Source organism: Triticum urartu, chromosome 3 (genome assembly GCF_003073215.2).
Source record: "Triticum urartu cultivar G1812 chromosome 3, Tu2.1, whole genome shotgun sequence".
Taxonomy (NCBI): Eukaryota; Viridiplantae; Streptophyta; class Magnoliopsida; order Poales; family Poaceae; genus Triticum; species Triticum urartu.
Genome location: NC_053024.1, coordinates 672,802,887 through 672,820,031, shown reverse-complemented (window position 1 = coordinate 672,820,031; position 17,145 = coordinate 672,802,887).

Genomic DNA, 17,145 nt, shown 5'->3' with positions numbered 1-17,145 from the left:
TTTCTCCAGCTCACCCGCACGCTCACTTCATGTTTCTCCTATCCTCGCAAACATGGTCTCTCGACATCTCCCTTGAGAAGTGTCACACTCTCCCTATCATTATACATTACACGGTTTTCATTATCTCTCACGTCTCTACTGTTCTTTGGTATCACTCGGTACCTAATCTTTCTTTTTCACCGCCACACACACAGTCTCCACTCGTCTTTCACTTTGTCTTTCTCTCTATGGGATTCTCTCACACACCCTATATGTCTCTACATATGACTCATACCACTAAAATTACTCTCTCTCTCTCCTGTAGACACAACATTTGTTGCGGTCTCCTTTTCGTCTCCATCCCAGGCTGACATTATTCATTTGTTTACCGATCAGACAACCTCGACTACCGTCTCCTCTCTCTCTCACACAGACACACACACAACTCCTGCTTCCACTCCCCTTCCCGACTACCGTCTCTCTCTCTCACACACAAAACTCTTGCTTTCGCACCCTGACTCGTATTTCTCTCACAAACATTTATCGACTAGCTAGCCTCTAGATAGGTTTATACACCCGCACACTCGTGCTTCCACCATCGCATACATGTCTCTCTCCCGCTCCTTGTATCTATGTAGATTTTTCTTCCCTTCTTGAGACATGCCCTCTCGATCGTGCACACACACACTATCGCCTCATTTTAAGCTGATACCTATCGCACACACACTCCTTGTGTCCTTGTCACACATGCACTCCGTCCTCCTCCACTCTCCCTCTCTCTCTCTCTCCCTCTCTCTCACACACACATGGGCTTTTTGCAACAACTAGCAAGATGCCCATGCGTTGCACGGAATATCAAGATGCATTTGTATGAGTAGTTTATCTTGTCGGGGAAAAGGATGAACGAGGGAAGGCCTTATTTGCAAATGTGGAGAGGGGTGTGGGTATCTTTTTGCAAAATTGCCATAGTTTCCTTCCTATCCGTCAGATATAGATCGAACGACCTATATTGCAGGATGGCAGGCACACGATCATCACCGACAATGCTTTTTATAATAGTAGGGATAAAAAATAGAGTTGGTGATGATGGTGGGCCTGCCATCCTACAATGTAGGTCGTCCGATTTTTATCTGACGGGTAGGAAGGAAAATATGGCAATTTACTCGCACTCTTCACCACATTTGCAGATAAGGCCTTCCCTCGTTCATCCTTTTCTCCCACAAGATCTTGATGTTCCGTGCAACGCACGGGCATCTTGCTAGTAAGAGTAGAAATTAGACATATACCACTTCTCGAATCTTGAAACCAACAACATTCCTCCCTCATCTCATCAAAACCGCCAAAGGAATATATTTTGAGTGAAACATAACGTATTTTTAGTGATATACGTATTTCAAAACTAGACTTTTTTTCTATCAAATCGGTGAATATGTATTAATCTACTTTGATCGTGTGGTAACGCATTGGCACATTGCTAGTAGTTATCATAATTTTTTGGACACCAGACAAACGGTGGAGTACATATACGAAGAGAAGAGGCGCATGCACGCAGTCAGCCTCTCGTTGTCTCGCACACATGAGTGTTACGTAAAGGCGACGTTAACGAATAAACCCTAAAACCCTAGGTGCACGATTGCTGCATTCGCGGGTACCGGGTACGTGGTGGAGCACCTTTGTAGGAATAGTCATCTCGCGTGATAATTTGATCCGTAGGAGTTGATGGTCGAGACCACAGGTGAACGACTTGGAGCGCGGTGGCTCGCCAGTTGCCACAGATCGAGTAGCCACGTTTAAAATATCATTTTTTAGCGGGGTTGAAAGCACAAGTGCTCCCTGGGTGATTTTGATAATTAATGACAACATATCTCTTGTTGGACTAATACTTTTACCTAGTATGTTTCAGACAAGTTCAACAAATTAAGTGGCATGGACTAAAGGATGTGGAACCCCTTCAAGATGCTAAGGACAAAAGATTGGCTCAAGCTCAAAGCTCAAGACTCTACATTTTATATTTTAGTGATCCAAGATCACATTGAGTCTATAGGAAAAGCCAATACTATCAAGGAGGGATGAGGTGTTGCTTAATGGCTTGCTTGCTCAAAGTGCTTAGTGATATGCTCCAAAACCCTCAACTACCTTCCCACATCCACATATGACCTAAATCAAAAGTCAAACTCGGCCCCACTGATTCCTTCTATCCAGAGCCACCGAGTTCAGATGACATAGCCACTGCCAAAGCCCTAATCAGTTCGGTCTCACCGATGGGATCTCGGTCTCACCAAGATGGGCTTGCAAACTCTCTGTTTCCTATTGCAATATTTTCGGTCCCACCGAGATATGCAACCGGCACCACCGAGTTTGCTTGGCAAACTCTCTGTTTCACTTATTACCCAAATCGGTCCCACCGAGTTTGAGTAATCGGTCAAACCGAGTTTTGGATTTACCCTAACCCTAGCACATCGGTCCCACCGAAAACCCTAATGGTCACTAGGTTTGCTAAATCGGTCCGACCGAGTTTTTCAATTCGGTCTCACCGAGATTGGTAAATTGTGTGTAACGGTTAGATTTTGTGTGGAGGCTATATATACCCCTCCACCCGCTCTTCATTCATGGAGAGAGCCATCAGAACATACCTACACTTCCAATACACATTTTCTGAGAGAGAACCACCTACTCATGTGTTGAGGCCAAGATATTCCATTCCTACCATATGAATCTTGATCTCTAGCCTTCCCCAAGTTGCTTTCCACTCAAATCTTCTTTCCACCAAATCCATATCCTGTGAGAGAGAGTTTAGTGTTGGGGAGACTATCATTTTAAGCACAAGAGCGAGGAGTTCATCATCAACACACCATTTGTTACTTCTTGGAGAGTGGTGTCTCCTAGATTGGCTAGGTGTCACTTGGGAGCCTCTGACAAAGATTGTGGAGTTGAACCAAGGAGTTTGTAAGGGCAAGGAGATCGCCTACTTCGTGAAGATCTACCGCTAGTGAGGCAAGTCCTTCGTGGGCGATGACCATGATGGGATAGACAAGGTTTCTTCTTCGTGGACCCTTCATGGGTGGAGCCCTCCGTGGACTCGCATAACCGTTACCCTCTGTGGGTTGAAGTCTCCATCAACGTGGATGTAAGATAGCACCACCTATCGGAACCACGACAAAAACATCCGTGTCTCCAATTGCGTTTGAATTCTCCAAACCCTTCCCTTTACATTCTTGCAAGTTGCATGCTTTACTTTCCGCTGCTCATATACTCTTTGCATGCTTGCTTGATATGTATTGTGTTTGTTAAACTTGTGCCAAAACTCCACTTCAACTTAAAGAAATTAAAAACTGCAACTTTTGGTACTTAGTGTCTAATCACCCCCCTCTAGACACCTCTTCTCGATCCTTTCAATTAGTATCAGAGCATTGGTCTCCATTGCCTTGGTTTAAACACCATTGGAGGAAGATGGATGAGTCTACTTTGGGGAGTCTTAGACATAGAGTGCCTATTCTTGATGGAGAATATTTTCATGAGTGGAAAAATGAAATGCTTGAGATTTTTAATGAATATCACTTGAACAAGTATATTGCTAGCCCTTGTGCAGCTCATGTTGATCCCATGCATCCTACCCTTGATGAGTCAATTGACATGATTCGCAATCTTAGAACTGTTAATCTTATCACTAGAGGCTTGCCTAGAAACTTGATTGGATGTTTGCCTACTATTAAGTGTGCCTACACCATATGGAAATTTCTTGAGGAACTCTTTCCAAATTATTCCTTGAAAGATCTAGATGAAATCCTCCATAAGTCAATTGCCTTGATTAAGATGAGTTCCAATGATCCCAAATTTGGTGACTGCTTATTTGAGCTTACTAATCTTATGAGTGCCAAAGGAGATGTTGGAATCATTAGCAATATCATTTCTAGAGCTATTAGAATTCATAAAGATAACTATAGAAATGATCATTTATCTAATGAATTACCCTCTCTAGGAATTGATCAATCACAAGATGATGATGAACATGGATACTATGATGAGGATGATGATAGTGACTATGATCTCGATGATGCGATGAGACACTTTGGTCTTATGGCAAATCTTCGCGGCTACATGGCTGGAGGAAAGGAATGGGTCCTTGATAGTGGATGTACTGATCATATGACCGAAGATAAAGACATGTTCTGTGAGCTTGCTGAAAACGACGACCCTAGAAAGTATGTCACTTTTGGTGATAATTCAAATGGTAAGGTGGTTGGCCTTGGTAAGGTGGCCATCTCACATGATAGCTCCATACAAAATGTCATGCTCTTTGAATCTCTTGGCTACAACTTACTTTCAGTATCTAGACTTGCCGATTTCGGTTTAAATGTCCTATTTACTGAAGTAGACTGCCAAGTGTTTCGTAGAGATAATCATAAAATGGTCTTTACCGGTGCACGTAGAGGAGATCTTTACATTGTTGATTTCATTAAAAAGGCTCAACCTGAAACTTGCTTAATTGCTAAATCTTCTAAAGGCTGGTTGTGGCATAGAAGGCTAGGCCATGTGGGCATGCGAAACCTTGACAAACTCATTAAAGGAAATCATATCCTTGGCGTTAACGATGTCATATTTGATAAGGATAGACTTTGTAGTGCTTGTCAAGCAGGGAAACAAGTTGGAGGAAGTCATCGCGCTAAGAACATCATGACCACAAGAAGACCACTCGAGCTACTTCACATGGATCTCTTTGGTCCAAATGCCTACAAGAGTCTCGGTGGTAACTCATTTGGTCTAGTCATAGTTGATGATTTTTCAAGATTTACGTGGGTGTTCTTTCTTGATGACAAATCGCAGGTCCAAAAGATCTTCAAAAACTTTGCTAGGAAGGCCCAAAATCAATTTGACGTGAAGATTAAGAAGGTTCGGAGCGACAACGGAACGGAGTTCAAGAACACAAATGTGGACACCTTTCTTGACGAAGAAGGGATTACACATGAGTTCTCGGCTACATACACACCTCAACAAAATGGAGTCGTTGAGAGGAAGAACCGGACTCTTATCGAGATGGCAAGAACGATGCTTGATGAGTACAAGACGTCAACACACTTTTGGGAGGAAGCGGTTGAGACAGCTTGTCATGCAACAAATCGCTTGTATCTTCACAAGCTACTCGGCAAGACGACATACGAGCTCCTCACCGGTAACAAACCCCAAGTTGGATACTTTCGAGTATTCGGCTCAAAGTGCTACATTCTTGATAAGCATCATCGTTCTAAATTTTCTCCTAAGTCTCATGAAGGTTTCCTACTTGGTTATGGCGCAAACTCTCACACATACCGTGTCTACAACAATTTCACCCGAAAGGTTGAAGAACCGGTAGATGTGAAGTTTGATGAATCTAACGGCTCACAAGTAGAGCAATTGAAAATTGATGTAGGAGATAAAGATCCCTCGGAAGCAATCCAAGACTTGTATATTGGCAAGATTCGTCCAACGGAGGTGAAGGAGAGTACCTCGTTTGTCCAGGTGGAAGCTTCTACCTCACGACAAGGTGAACCAAGAGTTGATATGGAAGCATCCACGAGTGGGACACACCAAGATGAAGAAATGAGGAAGTGCACCAAGAACGTCAACAACCTCTTTCTCCACCACGACAAGAGAACGACAACGCTGACAATGAAGAAGGCCAAGAAGAAGAACAAGATGAAGAAGATGTTCAGCCAAGACCCAAGCAAAAGCTTTCACGAGTTCGAGCAAGAATTGCTAAAGATCATCCCGTGGAGCAAATCTACAATGATATCCAAACCGGGAGAATCACTCGCTCTAAAACTCGTTTGGCTAACTTTTGTGAACATTACTCATTCATCTCTCGCATTGAACCTATGAAGGTTGAAGAAGCATTGGAAGACCAGGATTGGATAAACGCTATGCATGAAGAGCTACACAACTTTGAGAGAAATCAAGTGTGGACATTGGTCGAGAAGCCCGACAACAACCACAACATCATTGGTACCAAATGGGTGTTTCGCAACAAGCAAGACGAACATGGACAAGTGGTTCGCAACAAAGCACGTCTCGTCGCCCAAGGCTATATACAAGTCGAAGGTATGGACTATGGTGAGGCATATGCTCCTGTTGCTAGACTTGAGTCCATTCGCATCTTACTTGCTTATGCTAATCACCATGATATCACCTTGTACCAAATGGACATTAAAAGTGCTTTTCTAAATGGTGAAATTGAGGAGGAAGTTTATGTAAAGCAACCTCCCGGCTTTGTCAATCCTAAGAAACCTAATCATGTCTACAAACTTCACAAAGCCCTTTATGGTCTTAAACAAGCTCCTAGAGCATGGTATAAATGCTTGGCCAAGTTCCTTGTTGAAAAAGGCTTTGAAATTGGAATAATAGATTCTACTCTTTTTACTAAAAGGGTTAATGGAGAACTATTTGTATGCCAAATTTATGTTGATGATATTATATTTGGATCAACTAACCCTCATTGTAGTGAAAAGTTTGGGAAGCTAATGTCGGAGGAGTTTGAGATGTCTATAATGAGTGAACTCAAATTCTTTCTTGGTTTGCAAATCAAGCAAACTAAGGAAGGCACCTTTGTCTCTCAAATGAAGTACACCAAGGACTTATTCAAAAAGTTCAATATGCAAGAATGCAAAGGTATGACTACACCCATGCCTACTAGTGGACATCTTGATTTGACCAAAGATGGTGAACCGGTTGATCAAAAAGTTTACCGCTCTATGATTGGTTCATTGTTATATCTATGTGCTTCACATCCCGATATCATGCTAAGTGTGTGCATGTGTGCATGATATCAAGCTGCTCCTAAGGAATGTCATATTAAGGCCGTGAAAAGGATAGTGAGATACTTAATACATACACCAAATTTTGGGATTTGGTATGCAAAGAGGGCTTCCTTTAATCTTGTTGGCTACTCCGACTCGGACTATGCCAGTGGCAAGGTTGATAGAAAATCCACTTTAGGTACTTGCCAATTCCTTGGTAGATCTCTTGTGTCTTGGTCTTCCAAGAAACAAAACTCGGTATCCTTATCCACCGCTGAAGCGGAATACATTGCCGCTAGTTCGTGTTGTGCTCAATTACTTTGGATGACCCAAACTCTTAAAGATTATGGGATATATGTGAAACATGTTCCATTACTTTGTGACAATGAAAGTGCTATCAAGATTGCTCACAATCCCGTGCAACACTCTCGAACTAAGCATATTTAAGTTCGTCATCATTTCATTCGAGATCACGTTGCTAAGGGTGACATAAACCTTAAGCATGTTCGCACCGATAAGCAATTAGCGGATATATTCACTAAACCACTTGATGAGAAAGTGTTTTGCAGGTTAAGAGGTGAATTGAACATCATTGATGCTTCAAACTTGGAGTAGGAACTTCATTGGATACATGCAAGACATGAGCTTATGACTAATCCTTGATATTTCTCTTATAATGATAATCTTATGTCTTGGATATATTTGCACCTTGCATGTTATCTAACCCTTGTAGGTACTTGGATGAATATAATTCTATGAGATTGCAACTCACTCACATCCTGAGCAAATCTCTACATCATCAAGTCTCTACACAATGGTGGTTGATGACAAGGAAGCACGAAACCTTTCAAACATATCCTTTGACAAATTCTATGTTGAGTTTCATGATTGTCATGTTGGATACACAAGTGCTCTTCCTTGCGAAAACTAACCCATGTAGGTAGATGAACTCAAAATCCAAAGGGTGCTCCCAACTCTTGATGGACTACATCAACCTTGAGCAATCCACACAAGTTCAACTACATGATCAAGATCAACACCGCCACCCAAGGTATGTCATTCCATCTTAGAGAAGCTTTACTCCAAGTCATGAGTCAAAGCAACTCGACAAGATGTGAATACATCAAGATACTTAAACGAAAAATGGTAACCCCATTTTGAGCTTAAAAATGAGTATGACCTATGATCAAGTGATCTCACTTGACTCCTAAGTCAATATACTCTAACATAGGTGACTTTGTCACCGCCCAACTCTAGATGAAGTTCTCTTGTGTTCTTTTCTGTGTTCTTGCATTTGTCTCATGCATATTTGTTTCCCCTTTCAAAAAAACTTCATATAGATCTTTTAGTTTCTTTTCTTTGTTCTTTGTTCTACATTTTCTGCATCCAATTCATTGCAAATCTTTGTGAGATCTTTTTGTCTAGTGAGCTGAGGTGACAAGTGTTTCTCTATGTGATGAACTCGGTTCCACCGGTTTCATGTCTCTGGTCTAGCCGAATATTTTCGGAGCAACCGAAGCATGCAACTCAGTGACACCGATTTCACTACAGGAAAAACATTTTGCCATTTATTCCTGCTTTATTCTTGATCCAGATCCACTCAATGAATCTTGTCCTCTGCAAGCATCACATTTACCCTAATGCTTTGCACTGTGATTCAAGGACCGAACCCATTCACAACAAATTCCAGAAGACCCTTCTTGGAAATTGATGTCAAAGGGGGAGAGAGAGAGATCACATCAAAGCTTAATCATATCTCTAGGGGGAGAGATCTCTAGGGGGAGGGAATACTCCAGGAAAGAGTAATCTTCAAGGATCCGAGATGCTTGATGTTCAAGAGGAGAGATGCCACATGTCTTCTTGGGGGAAAGACATGTTCATATGTGCTTATTTGCATTAGCTCTGTTTTTCTGTTCCCTATCTTCTCCCAGTATCCCATGCTAGATTGAGGGGGAGCAAGACATCCAAGGGAACGAAAATTCTTAAATTCATTGCATATCTTTCTCTTTGGGGACATGTCAATATCTATCGTGGTACTCTGTACTCTCTCTACATGTCATCCCAGTCTTGGTACTCTTGTGGTTTCTTTTGTTTGCTCTTGCTAGTGGGTGCATCTGTGTTATCTAACCTTGTTTACGCAGGCTCATCCCAGCCTAGCCAACTCAAGACCACAAGGTAAGTATATGCATCATAATCATGTGTATGAGGAATTCTTGCTGATGTACATACTATTTGCAAGAAGGAATCACGGGCATGAAGGTACATTTCCCATATTCATATCTTTTGCCCTGATGCATATAGCCAAGATACATGTAACACATTGCTACTCTGTCATGGTTATGCTCTCACATGCTTCTATATTCCATATTCACATGATTGCATACATGTAGGGGGAGCCTATGCTTGTTACATGTCTTTCCAAAGCTTTACTTGCTATTCTCTATATCTTTATCTAAAGCTTTGATGTATGTTGCCATCAATTACCGAAAAGGGGGAGATTGAAAGCACAAGTGCTCCCTGGGTGATTTTGATAATTAATGACAATATATCTCTTGTTGGACTAATACTTTTACCTAGTATGTTTCAGACAAGTTCAACAAATTAAGTGGCATGGAATAAAGGATGTGGAACCCCTTCAAGATGCTAAGGACAAAAGATTGGCTCAAGCTCAAAGCTCAAGACTCTACATTTTATATTTTAGTGATCCAAGATCACATTGAGTCTATAGGAAAAGCCAATACTATCAAGGAGGGATGAGGTGTTGCTTAATGGCTTGCTTGCTCAAAGTGCTTAGTGATATGCTCCAAAACCCTCAACTACCTTCCCACATCCACATATGACCTAAACCAAAAGTCAAACTCGGCCCCACTGATTCCTTCTATCCAGAGCCACCGAGTTCAGACGTCATAGCCACTGCCAAAACCCTAATCAGTTCGGTCTCACCGATGGGATCTCGGTCTCACTGAGATGGGCTTGCAAACTCTCTGTTTCCTATTGCAATATTTTCAGTCCCACCGATATATGCAATCGGTCCCATCGAGTTTGCTTGGCAAACTCTCTATTTCACTTATTACCCAAATCGGTCCCATGGAGTTTGAGTAATCGGTCAAACCGAGTTTTGGATTTACCCTAACCCTAGCACATCGGTCCCACTGAGTTGATCTAGTCGGTCCCACCGAAAACCCTAACGGTCACTAGGTTTGCTAAATCGCTCCGACCGAGTTTTTCAATTCGGTCTCACCGAGATTGGTAAATTGTGTGTAACGGTTAGATTTTGTGTGGAGGCTATATATACCCCTCCACCCACTCTTCATTCGTGGAGAGAGCCATCAGAACATACCTACACTTCCAATACACATTTTCTGAGAGGGAACCACCTACCCATGTGTTGAGGCCGAGATATTCCATTCCTACCATATGAATCTTGATCTCTAGCCTTCCCCAAGTTGCTTTCCACTCAAATCTTCTTTCCACCAAATCCATATCCTGTGAGAGAGAGTTGAGTGTTGGGGAGACTATCATTTGAAGCACAAGAGCAAGGTGTTCATCATCAACACACCATTTGTTACTTCTTGGAGAGTGGTGTCTCCTAGATTGGCTAGGTGTCACTTGGGAGCCTCCGACTAAGATTGTGGAGTTGAACCAAGGAGTTTGTAAGGGCAAGGAGATCGCCTACTTCGTGAAGATCTACCGCTAGTGAGGCAAGTCCTTCGTAGGCGATGGCCATGATGGGATAGACAAGGTTGCTTCTTCGTGGACCCTTCGTGGGTGGAGCCCTCCGTGGACTCGCGCAACCGTTACCTTATGTGGGTTGAAGTCTCCATCAACGTGGATGTACGATAGAACCACCTATGGAACCACGACAAAAACATCCGTGTCTCCAATTGCGTTTGAATTCTCCAAACCCTTCCCTTTACATTCTTGCAATTTGCATGCTTTACTTTCTGCTGCTCATATACTCTTTTCATGCTTGCTTGATATGTATTGTGTTTGTTAAACTTGTGCCAAAACTCCACTTCAACTTAAAGAAATTAAAAACTGCAACTTTTGGTACTTAGTATCTAATCACCCCCCTCTAGACACCTCTTCTCGATCCTTTCAGGGGTTAAGAGTTCCGATTTTCAATGGCGCGTTATAAGTAGTAAGTAGTTTTTAGAACGATTGGTATGGAGCGAAAATGGAATTCATAGTACTACGTACCTCCTTGGCATATGGTTGTATGGTTTTTTTTTGCGGTGGAGGTTGTATGGGTTTATGTTGCGAGATGTTGAACCTGGTAGTTCTAGGGCAAATACTATGGTTTAGATTTAGATGGTGGTTTTCACTAATGAAAATCAGAAGGGGAAACCCTTCTTTGATTAAAAAAACTACTACCTCCATTCTGGTTTACTAGTCCCCATCGTACTTTGGGTCAAAGTTTGTCCACAAATTTTACTTGTAAAATGTGAATGGAAAACGAGATGCATGCATGAACACTAGTTACTCTAACCCCTCTCTCTTCTTTAATTCTTTGCCACATCAGCATGTTTGCTATTCCCGTGTCTAGCCTTGAAATATGAACATGTGTGGGGCGTGTATGTTTTTAATGACTTGAGACTATACCTAGCCCGACATGCAAGATGATTTATTATGCACCGTTCCCCATACCTGCAGGAAGCCCGTTCGTCTCCAAATCTTTTCCTCTCCATGTGTGGAAACAATATGCCTGCCGAACTCTCCTTCTCCCTCCGGCGGTCCCACCACTCCACCCCGTGTGAAAAATCTGCATGCATGACTCTCCTCCCCCATGCTCGTCCAATCCGTTGTGACCAGCAATATTTCCACCCCTTCGCTCCCCCGTAATTTACTCCAACAAATATGCCCACGTAGCTGTTACTTAACTGTAGGTGCATTGGGTCACTGACATATGGGCCCAACAGGGGTCTGGCCCACATGTCAGTGACGCAACTGGACCTGCAGTTAAGTCAGTGCAGCTCAGTCCATATCTTACGTAGGTGTGCCATTGCTTGCTATAAATATTGTGCCTCCCATGACATCGCTATCTCCTCCCCCTCATGTTCACGTTTATCGCTATCTCCTCCCCCTCCCTCTCACGTCGACCACCATGGCATCACCCCTCCCAAGCCCTAGGAGCCCCTCGCTGCACCGCGCGGACGGTCACGCGTCGCCGTTCCGTTCCTCGCCACCACTAGTTGAGGAGGACGCGTCGGTGTTCCGCTCCTCGCCGCTACGTGACGCGTCGCCGTTCCGTTCCTCGCCTCCACTAGTCGAGGAGGACGCGTCGACGTTCTGCTCCTCGCCGCCACTAGTCGAGGAGGACGTGTCGGTGTTCCGCTCCTCGCCGCGACGCGTCGAGCTGGACGCGTTGGCGTTCCCAATCTCGCCAGCACGCGCGTTGGAGGACGCGTCGGCTCCCCGCTACGAGGAGAACGTCGCGCCGCCCGCCGAGCCCCCCAGCCTTGAGGAGCTTTGGAAAGAAATGGATGTCGCCTTGTGGGAGGCTTTTCCTCCAGCAGAGCGCGCTAAAATAGAGGCGGAGAAGAAGGCCGAGGAAGAGAAGCGCACCGCGAAACAAGCTGCCTGGGAGGCCTATGTCGCGTCCGAGAGAGTAAGGTGATTGGCTCTTTGGCAGAAGGCTCGTGCGAGGGCCATGAGGGTGGCGGAGGACGCCCGTGCTGACACCCTGAGTGCAGTCGGGCCCAAGCGCCTCATCTACGCTTGGCGGTACGTGGACCGGGTGCATGCTTCCAGCGAGGAGGAGTACCTGTTCGCGCCGGATCACCACACCGCTGAGATTGCGCTCGCCCGCTGGCAAGTCACCAATCAGCACCTCGCGAGTTGTGAGGCTGAGGAAGAGGTGTTGTGTCGGTGCGCTGGGAAACAGCCGTACACCAGGGCACTCGTGGCGTGCCGCAAGCGCTCCTGCGAGCGTCGTGGCTTTTAGGAGGAGTATAATTTTTGTTTCGTAAGGCGATCTCATTAGTTTTGGGACGCAAATGATAAATGTCGAACGTTCAGGAATTTTTAGCGTTCTTAATTAAGTATGTAAAAGGGAAAGTTTTGAAACCTTGTGTATTCGTACGCATTTTGCAAGTACGTGCATATAGCACAAACTTTACTATATACTATCGCACTACACGTCTCTCTCGATATATGCTTGCAGACTGTGCTACTCCCTCCGTCTAGGCCAATAAGTCATCTTTGGTTGTGCACTGTGACCAAGAAGGAGGGAAGACTTATACACCTAGACGGAAGGAGTACTACTATTACTTATGTACGTGCAAATGCACGTTTTAACATTATGATGCGGTTTTTGTAAAAGTAGAAAAACAACACTAGTCAAGCTTGTGAAATGATTCAATGCAAAACAAATGCAAAAATGCTCGTTTGATTGTTTACTTTTACCTTCCTTCTCTGTGGTTATTTCTATGTTGTACTTTGTATGGAGTATCTCACTGGTTGGAAAGGCATGCAAATTCCCAAACCGCTTCCTACACCCTGTATCGAATTTTTTGCCTAACAAGTTGTGCCGTGCAATTGGAATTCCAACTTGAGTACTACTACTAGTAGGAGTACCAGGGGCCAGTTTTTTTAGGCTTCTAGATTAGTAATCCCATAACTACTACCTTCGTCCTGGTTTATTGGTCCCCATTGTAATCTGTGTCAAATTTTGATCATAAATTTAACTAATGAAATGTTAGTGCATGTCACATGCACTACTCCATCCGTCTAGGTGAGTAAGTCATCTTAGAGCAAGGTTAATAGTAAAACCTGCTGCCAGCTCTATAGTAGAGCCATGTCACCTGTAGCATGTATTTGAAAAAGTTCATACAGTAGAATGGCTGTAGTGTTGGCTATACATTTAATGCATGCATGCTGTGCTAGGTAAAGGAAAGTGACATGATTGGCTGGGGGGAGCTGAACGCCGGCCGTAGCGCTCGCATGGGCTGCATGCAGGCTCCTTTTCCTCGTTGCTTGTGCTATTGCCCGGCGACTCGCAAAGCGCCCGCTTGGTCCTTTCTTCTCACTTCTCTCTCCTCCAGCTATGATTTTGCTGATGTGGAAGATGCTACAGCCTGCTGACTAGTCTCTATTGTACTTGCTCTTAGGCTGTGCACCGTGACCAAGGAGGAGGAGAAAGCGAGAAACGTTAATGTTTATTTGCTAATTAATAGTATTGCATGCAATGTACTAACCACTGCATGTTGTGTTTGATATCTCAAGTCATTAAAAGCATGCACACTCGTTACCTCTTATTGGTTGATATGTCAAGAAACAAGAAACGAGGTAGAAGTTAATGCACCGCGCCTAAGTGTTTTGTGATTATTTGGTTTTCGTAAGATGACTTACACACCTAGATGGAGGGATTACAATGGTGAGGAATAAACCAGTTAAATCTTTGGTCAAAATTTAGCACAAATTACAATGGTGAGGAATAAACCAGGACGGAGTAGTATTTTAGAAGCCCAAATAAATGAGTGAGGTGCCTTATTGTTATTCTTGAAGAAAATATGCCCTAGAGGCAATAATAAAGTTATTATTTATTTCCTTATTTCATGATAAATGTTATTATTCATGCTAGAATTGTATTAACCGGAAACATAATACATGTGTGAATACATAGACAAACAGAGTGTCACTAGTATGCCTCTACTTGACTAGCTCGTTAATCAAAGATGGTTATGTTTCCTGACCATAGACAAAGAGTTGTTATTTGATTAACGGGATCACATCATTAGTTGAATGATCTGATTGACATGACCCATTCCATTAGCTTAGCACCCGATCGTTTAGTATGTTGCTATTGCTTTCTTCATGACTTATACATGTTCCTATGACTATGAGATTATGTAACTCCCGTGTGCCGGAGGAACACTTTGTGTGCTACCAAACGTCACAACGTAACTGGGTGATTATAAAGGTGCTCTACAGGTGTCTCCAAAGGTACATGTTGGGTTGACGTATTTCGAGATTAGGATTTGTCACTCCGATCGTCGGAGAGGTATCTCTGGGCCCTCTCGGTAATGCACATCACTTAAGCCTTGCAAGCATTGCAACTAATGAGTTAGTTGCGGGATGATGTATTACGGAACGAGTAAAGAGACTTGCCGGTAACGAGATTGAACTAGGTATTGGATACCGACGATCGAATCTCGGGCAAGTAACATACCGATGACAAAGGGAACAACGTATGTTGTTATGCGGTCTGACCGATAAAGTTGTTCGTAGAATATGTAGGAGCCAATATGCGCATCCAGGTCCCGCTATTGGTTATTGACCGGAGACATGTCTCGGTCATGTCTACATTGTTCTTGAACCCGTAGGGTCCGCACGCTTAAGGTTTCGATGACAGTTATATTATGAGTTTATAGGTTTTGATGTACCGAAGGTTGTTGGGGGTCCCGGATGTGATCACGTACATGACGAGGAGTCTCGAATGGTCGAGACATAAAGATTGATATATTGGAAGCCTATGTTTGGATATCGGAAGTGTTCCGGGTGAAATCGGGATTTTACCGGAGTACCGGGAGGTTACCGGAACCCCCCGGGAGATATATGGGCCTTAGTGGGCCTTAGTGGAAAAGAGAAGAGGCAGCCAGAGATGGGCCGCGCGCCCCTCCCCTCCCTTGGTCCGAATAGGACAAGGAGAGGGGGCCGGCCCCCCTTCCTCTTTTTCCCCCTCCGCGAATCCTATTCCAACTAGGATTGGGGGGGGGGGGAATCCTACTCCCGGAGGGAGTAGGACTCCTCCTGGCGCGCCTCTCCTAGGCCGGCCGCACCCCCCCTTGAGCCTTTATATACGGAGGCAGGGGCACCCCAGAGGAACACAAGTTGATCCACGTGATCATATTCTTAGCCATGTGCGGCGCCCCCTGCCACCATAGTCCTCGATAATATTGTAGCGGTGCTTAGGCGAAGCCCTGCGACAGTAGTACATCAAGATCGTCACCACGCCGTCGTGCTGACGGAACTCTTCCCCGACACTTTGCTGGATCGGAGTCCGGGGATCGTCATCGAGCTGAACGTGTGCTAGAACTCGGAGGTGCCGTAGTTTCGGTGCTTGATCGGTCGGGCCGTGGAGACGTACGACTACATCAACCAAACGCTTCCGTTGTCAATCTACAAGGGTACGTAGATCACACTCTCCCCTCTCATTGCTATGCATCACCATGATCTTGCGTGTGCATAGGAATTTTTTTGAAATTACTACGTTCCCCAACAACTCTCCACTATGACTAGTCTTGTGGGAAAAGCTGGGGAAGCTGCCAAAAGAACTGGCCCTAGGAGTAGTAGCTAGGGATCGAGTGTGCTAGATGAACCGGATAAAGTAAATGCAGAGAGATGAAATGCAAAAAAGATGGAGGGATGTGATGGTTTCTTGTCCGTTTATTTTACCAGGCCACTTATTACTGGGAGTGGTTGGGTTTTGTGATATGACGGCTTTATTGCCGCGCCACGAGCGGGGTGAGAGGTGAGACTCCCGTGCAGCGCCGCCCTCTACACTTGTACTACATCGGTCGTGGTTTATTAGCCCCCCATTGAATTTGACTGGAGATGTAACTGACAAAATGTTAGTGCATGTCAACAAAAACTATATCGTTGGATTCATATTTGAACATAGTTTTGAATGATATAATTTTAGGTGACATGCATCAGCATTTATCTTACTATATATAATGTTAGTTCAATTTTTGGTCATACCAATCTATAGTAGTAAGGTGCCCGTGCGTTGCACCGAAGAGTGAAATGCATTGATCGGGGAGTTGTTTATTTTGACAAAGGATGTGGGGGACATCTCATGTGTAATGGGTATCAATAGGTTTCTTCGGATATTATTTCATATCTAGAGCTCACAAACATCCGGGTGAAATAGATAAAAAGGTATCTTTTGCAAACAAAAGCGTTCAACTGTTCAACCTGCATCCAAAACTTGTGAAGAAATAACACTAATTGTGCTTTGCAAGAAATGATCTTTAAGAATTAGTTTTTGAGTATCGATTGTTATACATGTTGGCTACAGATGACATGGCACTTTCTTTTAGTCAACAGTTGGCTATACTATTAAGTAATATTAACCATGCGCTTATACACCTAGACGGAGGGATTAAATCAGGATGACTTGCAAGCGGGCAGAGGAGATGTAAGAAATGGTTCATCGTAAGTCTTTCACCAGTACTGTAGTAAAAAATCATACATGGAAGATTGTAGACTAAACCATAAACGGATAAACTTTTATTCATGCGCGATACTCCAATAGAGCAAGATCCTGCATGGAAGTCTCCACATGCTTAGACAGCGGATTACATTGAGCGAAGACTAATGATCGACATTTAACTTGATAATGCGTATGTCCAGGTGAACCTCCTTGGATTTCGAACAGGAAGGACAGAAACAC